The sequence below is a fragment of the Cardiocondyla obscurior genome, linkage group LG11, assembly GCF_019399895.1.
Source record: "Cardiocondyla obscurior isolate alpha-2009 linkage group LG11, Cobs3.1, whole genome shotgun sequence".
NCBI classification, from domain to species: domain Eukaryota; kingdom Metazoa; phylum Arthropoda; class Insecta; order Hymenoptera; family Formicidae; genus Cardiocondyla; species Cardiocondyla obscurior.
In genome coordinates, this window is record NC_091874.1 from 1,113,266 (window position 1) to 1,129,530 (window position 16,265).

Consider the following 16,265-nt stretch of genomic DNA (forward strand, 5'->3'; position numbering starts at 1 on the left):
TACTTTTTCTTCTCTCGATATACAATTGTGACTTATTACAGAAATTTCGTCAGATATTTGAATTCGACGTCCTTATTCCGTGTCCAAAAAAAAAGAATTAAAAAATAAATATTTTAATAGAAAAAATTCAAAAGAATTTGCAGATAAAATTAAATAATGTTTTTACGATTCTAAAACGTAGCTATCTCGATTCATGACTTCCTTAATAAAAATCTTCTCGACACGGGGAACTGCTGTGTTAATACAATACCGTCCCGAAATTTCTTCCCCTTGAATAAAAATAAATCGACCGCCACCACCCTCGGTCGGAAGAAACATACTTCTGTCCACGCAAAACATTTATTTGTGTGTCACGTTATACCGGATCGCGTAAGAGCGATCTCCTCACTTCGTCGTTTTCCCAACCGCCACGTCCACCTATCAGTCCCGAGGAAGGCCTCGTCCCTTCGTCGGCCTCCGAGTTCACCCTCCGATCCGCTCCCCCACGTTCAACCCCTCTGTAGCACCCGCGCCCGCTCGCCTGCCAGCGTGTACACGTAAACGCAGAGGGGATGGAAGGCACGTCTGCGCGATGAGAGCCGGGACAGGAGTGAGCCTCTTTCGCGGGGGATCCGACGTGCTTTTCCACCCTCGGCGAGGACAGTCCTGCCCGCACCGCCAAAACGTACCACACAATCGTGAGTAAATTTGCACACTCGCTCTGGTCTCTCGCTCATTCCTCCGCCTGTCTCTCTCTTTTCTTCTCCGCTCCTCTACTTCTCTCTACCGTTTTTCAGCGGCGGCTGTCCGGCGGCGCATTATATTCCGTCGCTCTACCCTCCGCCGCCACCTTTTCTCGCCTACCTTTTACTTCGCATCTTTTATTCTACTCATTGTCGGGATTTTACCACCTTGTACACTCAGTGTCCGCGGATTGGGGTCTCGTGGTACGCGCCAGCCGAGTTTTCCGCCGCTCCGTATTGCTCCCCGTACCGGAAGACAACGGACGAGATGCGCTCTGCGCCGTTCACGGGCTGCCTGTATAAACGGGGACGATTGCGAAAGGCGATCTTGGACCGCCGGCAATGTGCGAGTTGTAAAAGCCTCTCGTTTACCGCGGTCTGGATTTACCGCCGTAAATCTCACCGGGAACAATCTGCGAGTTTACGCCGAGTCGCGGGGATATTGTGCGAAACAGTTTCACGTTATTTGCCATTAAGAGCAAAAACGACTTTAGACTTTAAAGGGGAGATAACTTTCGAAAATGAGATTAGGGTGGCGAATAACGTGCGAGTCGTAAAGCTTCGTTTCCTCGCTCAGGACTTCCTCGGCCGCTCGTTTTTATCGGCAACAAGTAGTTCCTTGATTACTGAGGCGATCTTACAAATGAGTGCTGAATAAAAACGATCCCGCACCGTTTATATTTCTCGCTGCACGTAAAAAAAACCTTAAGTCTCATTTTTGTAATTTTACTCATCCCTTCAAACTTTAATATCATCATATTTTTATATAAACGCGTTTCAAGTTAATGATAAAAAAAAAAAAGAGCTAAAATTTTTCTTTTACTTTCTCCGTCCACTTTTGTTTTATTCTACTAGTCATAGCATTAAATCTACCTATTTAATTTTTTTGCTACATTAATCTTTGCATTAAAACAAAATAGATATTCGCTTTAGTAAATCTTACTCGAGATATCAGTCGAGGGATATCTTTCCAAATCACAACGATGGATGTACGTGGAGTTTGGAGATCTTAAGATATTATCGATCGCGTCGTTATCCGGTTAAACTCAGCCGAAGTTAGTAACAAAGTCTCCGTGGAAATATTTTCCAACTCGGATAACGATCGTAAACCAGCTTTAATGTTAAAAACACAACAATCTATATTTTTGATCGGTCTGTTCATTTTCCGTTTTCCAAAGATTATTTTAACAGCAATGTAAATAACAAAATAAAAGTATCGAAAGTACACTGTCAGGTTTAGCGTGGAAAAATCACGAATAAAGTCGAGATTAAAACAATTATGCGCACGGTACGCATATATTACGTCCCGCAGAATCGTGTTGCGCGAATGATTTGGTCAATTACGGTGCCGCGGGATCATCGCGGGCAGGTATTATATTGTCGCGATGTCGCGACAAAATCGTGTTGCATTTATCGGTGGCGTAGAAACAAGGATTTCCGCTTCGGCAGCCGCGGTCACAGTTCACCGGAAGTTCTGGGCGATCAAGGAAACGAAGTCAAGCCGAGCGCGACGTTACGTTGCGACGACGAAGTGGATACAGAGCTTTGTTTCTTTTTCGTTGAAAAAGAACAGGAAAACGATCGCTTACCACGAGTCCTACTTCCGTTTAAATTCATAAGATCTGTCTATGTACACGGCTGTTAAAATTGATAAGAACATTTGTATGCATATTATGTGCAAAGTTTTATAGAGTGTCCCAAAATCGGATCACCGAGAAAATTATTAGTCACTTTTATTATTATATTTTTAGGTACCAAAAAATTTGGCTAAGAGAAACAAAAAAACTTATTATATCCGCTAATAATTAATTCAAAAGCTATTGAAAAATCACAGCTGGGGGAGTTTATTTTTTTGAGGCACCCTAGATATACAAATCGAAAGCTTCAATTTCTCCCGTAACAAGTTTTTCCCTCGAGTATGTATATCTAGATGTGAATTATATGGTAAATATCTAAGCAGCCAAGTCCTACTTACGTATGCGGTCGTCGCAGTTACTCTAAAGAGACAAAATATTCCGCCGAGATACATGAAATATATCATCCGCCTACACGTGAAATATTTACCACGCCGCATACGTGAAATGTCTAAATCATAGGAAATAATGCATCTGTAATTACAATTATTAACTCGCGGCTGCAGTCGGAGCAAATTACGTTATACGAATTAAACTGGCCGTGATTAAAAAAAAAAAATTTTTTTACTGTGTTTCGCGTTACTCTTTATGATTAATCTTTATGAATAGCCAAAAGTAGGTCACGCATAAAGCCAGGAGAGGGAGGGAAAAGAAGAGGGAAAGAACAATAAGCTAAAAAGCTTTTAACACAAAATATAAAGTATCTGCGCCGGGATCGGTATCGACATTATCATAATAATTGAGGGTTAAAATCACTAACCGTAGGCGATTGCTAATTCTGAATCCACCTTCTGTAACGAACAATTGATTACACACGTATCAGCCCGGATAGAATATCACGGAATATTGCGGCAGGTAGATATAATATGCGTCTGTACACAAAACACACGATATGGATTACCGATAATAATTGTTCGACGAAAATTCATTGACGAGGGGGAGCTTTATGCGAGGGTTAAGCTAATAATACAACGTAATTACGCACTCCCGCTAGGACTTTATAAAAGATCATTCAAGTGTCTATTATTTTGTCGAGCTTTACCGCCTCGCCACAAAACTACGAACTGCAGCTTTAAACTGGTCGTTTCAGGATTTATTGAATCAAATTAATCAATCGATCGGTTAATATCTGCTTTAAATTTCATGTCAAAATTGCGCATTATTTCCGTTCGCGTAAATGATTAATTTCCAACTGCATCGCAGCGATTAGTCAATCAATGCTGTACAGATGTCTTAACATATATGATTCTTCGCAACGGAAGCGTATCGAGAAATCAACGGTCGTCGATTCTACTTTTCTTTTTTTCTATTTTATTATATTTTTTTTAATTACCGAAACAATATATATAAAAAATATCTCGCACAAAAATATTAGAGAAAAAAACAAAATAAATTTTATTTTACATCTCGTGTAATATCTATCGCATATGAATATTTCTCTAGCTGCACCGTGATGGTTGAAAATTAATACAAGTATTTCTGTATTTAAATGTTTTGACGAATTTGCTTCTCAAAATAGCGATTTTAAAATTGGCGCAATCCGTTGCGCTACTAATTGCAACAAGATAACCGCAATTTAAGGATAAAATTGATACGTTGCTTTTCATACGTCGCTGGATCGCATGAAGAAATTGAATGTGTGAATGGGCGAGGGTGTACGTGTGTGGGCGCGTGCGATATTGTGTATAAACAAGATGAAAATGATGCGGGAACGGATTTTATTTTATAGCTTCAAAATGAGATGGTGACTCTGTAAATTCGCTCGAAATTTGTCCGTTTTTATTGCTATTTTGATCCGCGTCTATCTACCTCTCTCGGTGCATTTCCACCGATGGCGCAACTACTCTGACTCGTGTACGGGTTATTTTCAAAGGTCGGATATATTGTTCGAGATGAAGCACAATGTATGGATAATAAAAGACGCTGCTGTCGCCGCTAACGACGATGACGACGATGACGACGAGAACGTGGATAACGACAATGACGACGTACGCGGCAATACGGTGTATATAACGGATCAGTATCGCAATAACCTGCCAATATTGACTCGATATTTCCGTGATGCATCGCCGGGTTCTCCATATCAATACGCAAAATCGCGGACAAATATTGACTGGAAAATATTATGTCGTCACAGTTGGTTGGATGACTTTATTGATAGATGAGCAGTTGAGCAAATAAGGATAACGTAATGTCCTCTCAGACTCATTTCTTTCTTTTCTTCTTCTTTTTTTTTTTTTTTTTTTTTTTTTTAAACTAAGTTTATCTCTTATCCAAGTCGATTATAGAACATCGAGAACGATGTAATTTTGATAATTAAAAAAAAAAAAAAACTTGGCTGTTAAAAATATTTTTACGACAGAATTCTTTGCGGGTCCTATACATCACTCTCTCGATAAATAATTCATATTAATGGGCGAGAAGTTGTGAGGTACGAAATTGGGAAGTTCTCGAATTTGTTTCTACGTTTAAAATTTATCATTTCCCGCGGAGCATTGTTTGAGGTTTGAAAGGGCCCACTCGATCACTCTTGTCAGTTACTCCACATTACGGAGAAGTACGTGAGGTTTGCTCTTTTAACGGCGTAAGGAGGGAAATGTGCAATTTATGATGCCCCCTTTATTGTTCTCCGTCACTTCCCTTCACCATTTTCCCGCTCGAGTGCTTACACGAGAGCTCGTGCGCGTAGATAGCGCCGAAAGTTTACCGTATCAGCCGCGATAAAAGCGCGGCACGTGTCACCGTTTAATTCGTTCCAGCGGATAAGCGGAATATATCTCATAGGGGTTGCCAGACGAAGAAAGCATATAATTATATCCGACGTTAGCCCGTTTCTACATATAAATAAGTTGTCGGGTCAAGCTAGATAAGACCGTCGATTTAATTTTTCTACTGTCCTAATTATAACTATCTTTTTAAAATAATATATGACTTTTCGTCTTTGATTTTAATTTCCTACCAGTAGTTTTCGAGAGCGACACGTTTCGTTGGGAAACCTTGTATATACAGGGCGCACGGAGGATATCGGCAATTTATTTTTTGTCAGAATCATTCTTTTCTCAATGCATCCTTCTGCACCGGCGGGTCTCGCAAGGTCCCTTGGGCACCGGACCAGCCGTCGTTGAATATAAATTTAAGGATTAGTCGAAACAACGATGAGAATGTCGATGTGTCTGAGTTGGGGCGAGTTAAGCCGCGGGCATAAACGTTTCTGAATATGGAAATATCGATCAGGCGGCTACGAAGAGTAATGCTTTTGTAAATGGGAGATGCCGGGGAATCTGTCTGAGGGCGAGGTCACGTTACATTTGCACGGAGATTTTTCATAGACGAGGTAAACGAGGCGCTACTCTTATTGCGAGACCGAGAAATGATGTACGATTCCGGCGTGCAGCGTAGTGTCGATCGCATTATGGATTCTGTCACGTTCGCTCGTAAATGATTGCTTCGCGTATTGTACAGGGCCTTTTTTGTTCGTAGAAAAGAGTTCAGTGCCTTTGTTTTGTTAATTAACATTACTATTCGCGCGACGCTCTCGCGTACGTATTTCTCTTGCAGTAGAGGATATTCCCTTTTTAATGGAACAAACTCGGACCGATTTATTTGAAAGAAAAAAATAACGGAGGAAACAATGTAAAAGAATTTAAATAATGTAATACGAAAGTTGGGAAAATTATTCCGGAATAATTTATTTCGAGTCGTTGAAAATCGTAGCAAATGCCCGAGGTACATTTCCTGCGGCGAGAGTTTGTTTCCCAAAATTTCTCATGCATATGTGCTACAGATATTGTGCATCGACCTGTTTTCGTTTTTCATGTAGAATATTGAATTGACCGTTAACGCGAAACACGATTTCATTTTTTCTTTGTGCAGAAAAAAAGGAAAGAAAAAAAAAAAATAAAATTAATAATTCGACATATCGCGGATTTACGAAGAAAGAGAAATAAACGCGAAGAATATTATATACTTTTGCTAACAAATAGAAATTTTCCAGAATTTAAAAAAATCTATACATTGCGGACATAAAAATATAAAATATTAAAACAATTCAATTTATTTTAATATAAAATATTTAGATGTTTGAAATTTTAAAGAACAAACATCAAAAAGTTTTAAATATCTACTCTATAACAATATCTTTTCTTTCAACGTGATAAAATATGAAAATCTAAAATATCCCGACAAAAGTTATTACGAGTTAATCCGCGTGATCGTAAAGTTTATCGAAATCGAGAAAGAAGAGGTGCGCGTTTTCGTCAATAGAACCTGAGACATAAACTCTCCGTGATATCCAACGGCACTTTATACCTGGCGAGACGAACTCGATTTACTGAGAGGGAAGTTGCGTTATACGCAGGTGCCGCATCCGGCGGTGGTCCGGCCGAAGTATTGTTCTTTGTGAAAAGCAAAAGCGAATTGCGCCCTGGTTTCGCTTCGGTATCGACCGTTTAGGCTCGTGAGTATATTCCACCACTGTTACAGATTCCGGTTATGCATTGGTGTTTGCGATGCGACAGCTTTGGCGTTCGCAGGCGTAAGCTCGCGTCCGTACGCACGGATCGACGGCGAGATGCATAAAGGATGGTGGGGCACAATGAAACGTGCGTTTCTGCGCGAAATTACATTGTACGCCACTCGTACAACAGCTATAGATACCCCTCGATTTTCGCGAGTCGCTAAATGCATCGGTGAACTCTCACCGCGGGATATTATGCGCGTTCACTAATATTTCCTCCTTCTCTCTCTCTCTGTCTGCCGACCTAACTTGTCGCTCTATCTTTTCTTCTTTGATGCGAATGCACTTTATTTATTTACCTGCCTTGCTCGCGATTATTCTCAAAGTTCGCGGCGAGCGCCGGCGGTGCTTGCGTACCGGTCCTAATTAATAATTTCAGGCGATTAAGCGGCAGGTAACTCGTGATTCGCAAGCTAAAATCAGCGCTACTGGGATTATCGCTAGCGATTACACCCACCCTTTGACTCGTTAACGAGATAACGTCGCGAGATAACCGCCGCAATGCCGTTCGTCGCGTTCTCCCTTGCACCCGACTACTTTACTAGACCCATTCAAAACGTCGTAACAGCTGCCGACATTATTGTATTTCCGATTAATCCGCAACTTTCATCGCGGCGTGTCAGATCCATCAGCTGGGCCGCAAGTTTAGTTCGGAGCGATGGGTCATCGATTATTAGTTGCGTGCTGAATTGGATTTAACAAAGCATAATTTATTAAACCAGCCTCCGTGCGACAACGCCATCCAAAATTAAAAGCGACAAATACAATTATTGCGTCAATAATTAGGGAGTTTAATAATTTGAAATGTTATCCGTATGTAAAACGCAAAGTCCGATTTCTCTTATCTAAAATTTCCGAATCAGATTCCAATTAATTTGAAACAAGAACAAATTTGTTTATGTCACGAGCGATTTTCATAAAGGTAATAAATAAATTTGCATTTATATAGGAGTCGGATAAAAATCCATTTTATTCTCCGTTCTTTCGCCGCGGTTTATTTATCGGTTAAATTAAAAAGTTAAAATATTTGTATCGAATGGATTGTCCTTCCGATCCAATCTACCATCGCGATCCGTCATCTTGCGGATTCCGCATAATAAAAGTCTTTATGTAAACCGCTCGTAGCCACGTCGAGGTGGAAAATCATCCCGCGGTTTAAGAACGAGGATCGGAAAGCCTTCGTTTGCGTAGAAATGGCAATCGCGGAGAAGTCACATCGGTAGAAATGTTACGAGCTGTTGGAATACATTTTCAGCGAGGATTTCCCGACATCGCCAGCAGCCACTTTACCTTGACACGTGCTTCGCATTCATCGTTTTACTCATGACCGCGATCGATCTGATTCTGCCTCGCGTCTTTCCCTCGTTTCCCACCCCCTTCATCGCGAAAGATCACTCTCGGTATACCGAAATAGATGCGACAAGTCGAAATCTTCGATTGAGACGGAGACGATGTGCGCTCGTATCGAATCTGTTTGTCCCGCCGTGCATCCGCCGAGTTATTCTATTAATTCTGTTTGTGATTTACGAACCGAGACGCGACTTGGCGGCCGAATCATTTCAACCGATGCTCTCTTAGCATTCATGAAAACCATTTGAGATAAGTGGTAGCTCGGATAGTCGGGAGCGCAGCATTCGCGGTCTATACTAGTGGTACGGAGAGTAGTAATGGCATGCCATAAATGTAATAGCAATTTACAAAATGATATTAAAGTCAAATAGACTTTAAACAAAATAGAGTTCGATAACTACAATTTAATGCTGTGCGACAAATAATATTTGAATCTGAAAACCTTTTATTATATCGGCTTAAGAAATTTTATTTAATTATTAAAATAAGGAAATTATATAATATACTAGAAAAATTTATACGCGACATCGCGGAGCAACAAACGGTGAAATATTTTATAGAGCTGTCAGTATAGACGCGACTGTTTCTTATTTATAAAATCTGGTCGGAATCACGCTGCGAACAAACACGGTAAAATGTTCCCTTTAAGCCCTCGAGCGCGGACCGCATCTTTCAACATTCGGCAACCGAGTTTGTTAGCCGAAAAAGAACCGCAGAATAGCCTCGGCCGAGGCTGTGATGTCGGAACACCCTGCTAACCCTCGTGTCCAGGGTCTTAAGCTCTATCGATTTCGGATGAGAGTTGCCGACTCTCTCACTCGCGTTCTCTCCCTCTCTCCTCTCTTTCTTTCTTTTTCTCTTTTTCCGGGCGGGATATTAGTCCACTTACACCGATGTACATCTCATCAGAGATTCTTGCGGAGACTTAAAGTCAATGAGAGCCTCGAGGGCGTGAAAGCGACTCGAGAAGGCGACATTGAGAGCGAAGCGTGATAGATCGAGAATGAAGATGGTAACAGAAAAGCGTGAATGAACACGGCAAGGGCTCGTCGAGACTTTGGAGCATTGCTCGTCGAATCTCCCCGTCGGAAACTCCGTTGTAAACGATATCATCTAATTTTACCAAGTTCTAATAAAATTTGGTAAACCTGAATTAGATAAATTTAATTAAAAGGATATTTAATTGGATTTAATTAAAAATTGAATAACAAGCGCGTATGATGGAATAAAAATAACATTTTTATTCAACAATAGAATTAAATTATCTACTGATATTTGTCGACTGGCCCTTTACCGGTTATTCTTCCCTTCTTTGCATAGCGCATGACTGTCGTAGGATGTTTCTTCCTCGTAGAAGGCTCGGTACAATTACGGCTTAACGAGGAATGGAGTTCGCAATTCGTATTTATAGCGAGTAGGGGAAGAGAGAGGGTGGACACTAAGATGTTGCTATTGCAACCGGAATTCATGTTCGCAAGAATGGTCGAAGAGAGAAAGCGGATTTGTGAGAACGTATCGGGACTGCTTTTCTTTCTTGCAAGAGGATTATCCGCGGGCTCATGGAAGAACGGCCGTGACCGGAAAAAATAGCGATAAAATTCTTACGCGTAACACAATCGAATTAAGTAATTCTTGTTAAAGATAAGAGAGCTGCGTGCGTGATTGATTCGAGAAAAATGTACAAGCGTGTATAAAATACCTGTCGTCAGCTCAGTATATTATAATTATAATAATATACTTCGATCTGCGCTTAAACACATAGCAGTCAATTGAGTATTTCTAAAGAATACGCGCGTATACTTAAACAAATGAAATGGCCGCATTAGATAAAAGCGCTTTAAAAATTATAATTAAATGAAATTTTTCTTATTAACATTTCTTATTTCTTGTGTAAAAAGATCGATAGCACTTGAAATCGATTGATTCTTTCGGTATGTTCGCGCCGCCATAAAATCCGCAGTTGTAGCTATCATTCGGGGTCGGAATCAACAGTTTGCTTTATTGATTGCTGACCATATGCCTATTGAAAAAGGCAGGGAACGTATCACTGGCAAATGTTGTACCTTTTGTAATATTAAACCTGCCCATTTATCAAACGCAATGAAAGACGGAATTTCTGTTAAATTTAATTTGTTTTCAGTTTTAAGTATTTATTATGGTGCTAAATTAATTGTACTGATGCAATATAATCCCATGTTACGTTTATTAAATTTTGTAATTTGGTCAAAACTGCGCTTGCATTATCATAGAAAATTAAATTAAATATGAATTTACATTAATAAAGCAAATAATTTACAAGCGCATCAGCCACAATCTTGATAGCCATATAAAATTAATATTCGGGCATTTAAATAAATATCTTGTACTCGTAAATTCATAAAAATAAATGCCATTGCTATAAGATTCTTAAAAAATTCAAAAATATTTTTGGGAGTTAGGAATATTGCGAGCATCGATTTAGAGATTTCGTCTATCGCGATTTAGCTGGATGATACAATCATCCCCAAATTCTTTTTCACCCTCTTCATGTTCCTATCAAATCTTTCTCCCGGTTAGGAAGCGAGCATTATAGGATGATAAAAAGCGATTTCGATGCCGTGTCTCACCGAACGCGGAAAACCAGCAATCCGGATTCGGCTCGACCCTTATCGAAGGAGGAAAGCGACAATTTCCGGATAAGTTTTGCCCGACGGTCAAAAATTACGGAAGGATAAAACGGAGTCAGGATATCAGTACCAAGCTAAGTGACGCAAATCCATTGAATAAAATTAATATTGCCTGAGATTAATTATAATATAACGAGATTTATATTTAATTTAATACGAGCAAAGGCTGCGCTGGTTGAAGTATGGCCTCTTAATCCAAACTATATCTTTGACAATAATTATTTTAGGAATAAATTTTAGACGGGATTATACAATTTAAAATAAGCTTTGTTTAAGTATACATAGTATCATAGAAGAATGTTAAAGATCATTTGTAAAGTTTATTTCGCAAAATTTGAGTCAAGTTTTAGAAAGTCAATAACTGGAAGAGTTTGTAAATCGCTCTCGATGGAAGTTTGCACCCTCGCAGAAACAAAAAATGCTAATGCGTTCTATCCGATTTTATCGATTTATGGAAATTTTAAAAAGCTTCGGAAGAAGGGTCAAGTTAGAATACGTGCTTAACGTAAATCCGCCAGAAAGTGAAAATTGGTTATTGAACTAAAAAACTAGATAAAGTGAATTATTTCATGTATACCACAAATAACCAGAATAGAGTTTATAAACTTCTATTTACATGTAATTAAATGAAAAAGAGTATAATATTTAAAATTATCTCATGATATATAAACTGCACGTATATATATATATATATTGAAATTTCGAGCAAAATACCACCGCGGTTTTCAAATATTTAACGGAAGATTATTTCGTAATTATGATCAAACGAGTCTTTATCTACCTCATGTTTCATTAACGTTACGTACCACAATTACACGTATACGTGTAATGCGGAACATCAAGTTTTAACGTGGTGATTATGGCCCCGAACTTTTCAATCTGTATTGAAATTATGAAAACGAATTTATTAAAACGGAGAAATATCTTTCTTACGCGATTTTACATATTTAGCGATGTTTTCCAGCTACGAAGTGAGCTACTTTACCAAACCGATCGACACGTACCGTCAAGAAGTCATATTCATCGACGTGACTTATATTAATATTTTTTTGATTTATGGAAAATCGATTTTGTGTATTAAGCGCGTAATAAATCTTGGATGTTGACGTTATACGAACGATCTTGAGTAAACACGGCAATGGACCGGGCGGCTTTTCGACAATAATGCACCGCGATATTGCAGTACTGCATCGTAATGAAAAACAGCCGTGATAGTACCACAATGAAGCTATTGTTCGAAGTTACATCTGACAAGAATTATTATTGTAGAAAAAAAAAGATATTGTCATTCAAAATGAATCAAGGTTTCCGAGCGACGTTGCGCAGCTTAATGTCCCGCTGCTAAACGAGGCAACTTTAATTATTGAAATTTCCGCCGATTTTATTACAACGCGTTGATATTCGTTGTCCATAAGATCGTGTGCAAACATTTATGCAAAATGAAAGATTGTCGGAGTCCGGAGCGTTGAGTCAATATCATATTTCTCGCCATGCGACGTCCCTAATTGGGAACCGGATGTTAAAGCATTTCACTTTGCCGCTTTGCTGAAATTTCAAGCGAGCTTCGCGAGCCAGCGACATTACTTTGATGCCCTTTTGGTGTAACAGTACGCCATTTTACCGCCATTGAAACTAACGAATCTGACGATGAACTCGTCCAACAACGCGTTATGACGCACGTATGAGGCGCTTTATTATTTGTCGACTGAACCAAAGTAATTAGCGATTCTTTCGCGAAACACGTTTCTTGTGAATCGCACAGCGGCGCCGTGGAACGCAACAGTTTCGAAAAACAAGCGCGACTTACAAAGTCGTGAAACGCAATAGCTCGAGCGACTTACCCTCTATTTTTTACCGCTTTGAAAATAATAACGGGCCACGGCACGGTGAATGCTGCGTACAGACATCGACCTTGCTGCGTAATAGGGCGAGCGGAGCGCGTGCCGCTGTATTATATTATGAGGTACGTGCACAAGTACGAGAAAAGAGAATTACTCACGACGTACTACGTACTACTACTACTACCAGCTGTCAGTCTCTGATTTACATGGACGTATGAAAAAAATTATGTCGAATTCATATCGCATACGATATTAAAAACATATTGCTACTGAGACAATAGCGCATAAAAATAAAAAATTCTAGATGGATAACTTTTTTTTTTTTTTTTTTTGACGACATTGATTTTTGTACGATCCATGTATTTGATCCCTTTCGTTAATTTAAATAAAATTTACTGGGATATTTAATTAGGGCTGCAAAATAATGCACGATAGAAATTCCCGGATGCAAATAATGAGAGTGGTACGTATAATTAATGAGAAGGCATGATAAATCGATTGTTTGTTAATAGCGTGTATACTTAGCAGAATTTATTTGCTTATTCGTGATGTAATTCTCATATAATATAATGTGATACGATGCAACTCATATGTTTTTCAACTTATTTTAATTAATTGTATGTTTAATTATTAGCTTTATTTGATTGAATATTCCACACGTACGAAGATAAAATTACCGATGCCCTCTCATATTTTTTTTTTTTGTTTTGTTTTTTTGTCATAATGAAATGACACAGTAAAAATTTAATAATAGCATAATATGATTCTAATTTAATAATATAATTGTAATTAATATTTGTCAACGCTTTAATTTACCAATCACAAATTGAATTTCGTATTCGTTTGACGTGTTTTCTTTTAATATGTATTTGTATTATTTTTATCATAACGTAATACAGCGCATATCGTTTAATATCGGGCTATTAATATCGGAAGTGCCGTACAAAGTTCCATGCGGTCTTTTTGTTGTCATCATTAATGCGCGTACGACTGTAATTAATTGTGTCTTTTCGAACAAATATTGTGAGAGTTTTGTTCTTCACGGGGTAGCAAAAAGAGGAGAAGAATTGGTTGAGAAAAAGAAAAGGAAACAAAAAGAGCATATCAAGCAACTAAGCAACCAATTGAGGTAAATTGATTATTTTTTGCGCGCTCTATCGTTTATCCTCGATGATTGTATCGCGCGTTATTTGCGTTATCGTGAAATATTTTCCTTTTTCATAGGAAAGACCTCTTTAACTTCGTTTTCCAACGCTTTTTCCGTCGCGTGTACTTTTAACAAGATTAATAGTCGCATTGTTTATACGTGCAAGAATTATGCAACGAGAAGCCTGTTGAATCGAGGTTATAATCTCTCATTGAAATTGAATCCGGCTGCTGCAATCAACGTAGAAATTATTCGTCAATGTGGAGTAGAGCGCATTCTTATTATCGCGTGACTCGTATCCGCGACGAGAGACGGCGGTGCTAAACGCGCGACGTAAATACACAATGCTTCCTGAAACGGCTATTTTCCCCGACGACGTGATGAAAACCAGTACATACTTCATGAGCACAAATAGACTGCGTATTCTAAAGCTGCGTGCATCTATCCGGCCACTATTCGCGAACAATGTCCGTCTTTTGATACGCGTCTCAGTTTGACGAGAAGCCGATATGGAGCGCCTATATTGGTTCGTACTACTGAACGTTAACGAGTTGCAGCGAAATTTATCGTAATCATCGTCGTAGATGATTAGTTAATTTTTGTGTATGGAGTATTTTCGCAACTTGTTATCTAAAGATGAATAATTATCAAAAAAAAAATTAATTGCCATTTAAAACTCGAGATAATTATTTTTCTTTGTGAATATAATGATATAATATGAAAAAGGGTTTCAACACACTTCTTTTATTCCGTCCGAAAACTCAAACCGGTTAATTAATTCTACAAACAGCTGAATATTTTGAAACTAATTAACATTACTAGTTTTTAATTAAAGTTAATAAGCAGTTCTAGAACAAATTTTCTCCCGTGAATTGTGAATAGCTCGAAAAAAAGAAGGTGCACTTTGAGACTCATCTAGTCGAATTAAAGTTATCTGGTCAATTTGTCTTTGAAAAAATTAATGAATCTCTTAATTTAAATAATTTATTGGATAAGCAGAGCAAGATAAATTTTCCAGAGCATAACGTTGCAAAAATGTTTTCTGCAATTTTAGCAGTACAACTTTTTTAAAGACGTTTCGTTGGTAGACATCGTAAGTTAGCGTTAAAATTATTCCCGTGTCCGTCAAATTTTTGCTTTCAAGCACAAAGGAAAAAAAAAAAAAGGAAATTTAATTTGAAAAATGTTTATCTTGTTATTCGAAGAAGAAAAAAAAAGAGGGGGGAAGACTCTCCAAGCTACTTGATAGACTTTATTACATGAAACCGTTTATAGGCTGAGTAGGTCGCAATCGATTCCGGAGGAAAACGGATAGAAAATAGATAGTCGTTACATGAAGGGCGAGGCAGAGGAGCAGAAATATTGTCTAGTGGACTTCCATAAGACGCGTTTGTTTTCTTGAATGCCATGAAACAGAAAATAGATACAAGAAAATCGAATATTACCGACTGGTGTATTCGCCTTTGTAGTCTCCGTCCAATCGGTTAAAATTGAAATAGCTGCACTGAATGTTATTCCGTTGGTTGACAATATTGTCGCTCAGTTAACATTGATTTCATACGGTTTGAAATATGAAAACTAGAGAAAATTATTATAAAGAGCAAACCATTAGATTAAAAACTAATATACCAATTTAATTTAACCTATTCCAATTTATTATTCCATTAACTTATGTCGTGTTTTCCGACTGATAATAAACGGCCGTTATTAGAGCTCATTTCCACGCTTCTTCTAACGTGGAAGCTCTTTTCGCATTAATGAAATTCACTCCCTAACTCTGTCGCTTCTGTATTATTGCAAGTTGGCATAATATTGTCGCAGACTTCGGCGCGAATAAATTTCACTTTTTTGAAGTCAAAAAAATTACAATAGCTCTCGGGAGGGACGGCACAGAGACATACATATTAAGGTAGAGAGAAGTTCCTTTCCCGAAGGAAACCTCGTTTATGCCACGCGGTCGAACACTCGTGGAGGTAGCGAAAGGGAACGGAAAAAAAAAAAAAAGGCGCGTGAGAGGCGCCTCGGCGATTCAGTGAGAACGAGAGAACAAGGGGAGACCGAGAGAGGCCGCATGATTGAGGGGGTAGTTTCAGGGACGCGCTAGGGGTGGCGGCGGTGGCGGCGGTGACGACGACGACGACGGGGTGGGAGAACAGAGTCGACCCGCGGTCGGTCCAGGGATGATCCCGGCTGTGTCTATTTATATGAGAGCCAGGGGAGCGCACAACCTGTTGGCCGCGTGCTCGAGCTATGCTGTACAGCGGGGCGCGCGTCATCGTTCTACACCGCGCTCCCGATACCCATGTACGAGCTGGTTGGCTGGCTGGTTGGTCGACTGGTCGGTTGGCTGGCTGGCTGGCTAGCCGGCTACTACTCTCGTCGTTTTTCA

General features: G+C 39.1%; 1 protein-coding gene across 3 annotated transcripts in view; it reads left to right on the forward strand.

Annotated features, from left to right (window-relative positions):
* Window positions 1–444: 444 nt before the first annotated feature.
* The window catches only part of Rsh (Rap GTPase activating protein radish), a 108,665-nt gene continuing 92,844 nt past the window's right edge, over window positions 445–16,265 (forward strand). For all 3 annotated transcript variants that reach the window (XM_070663072.1, XM_070663076.1, XM_070663075.1), the window contains exon 1: window positions 445–677. The gene's annotated coding sequence lies outside the window, so the exon portion shown is untranslated. The remainder of the gene's footprint in view (window positions 678–16,265) is intronic.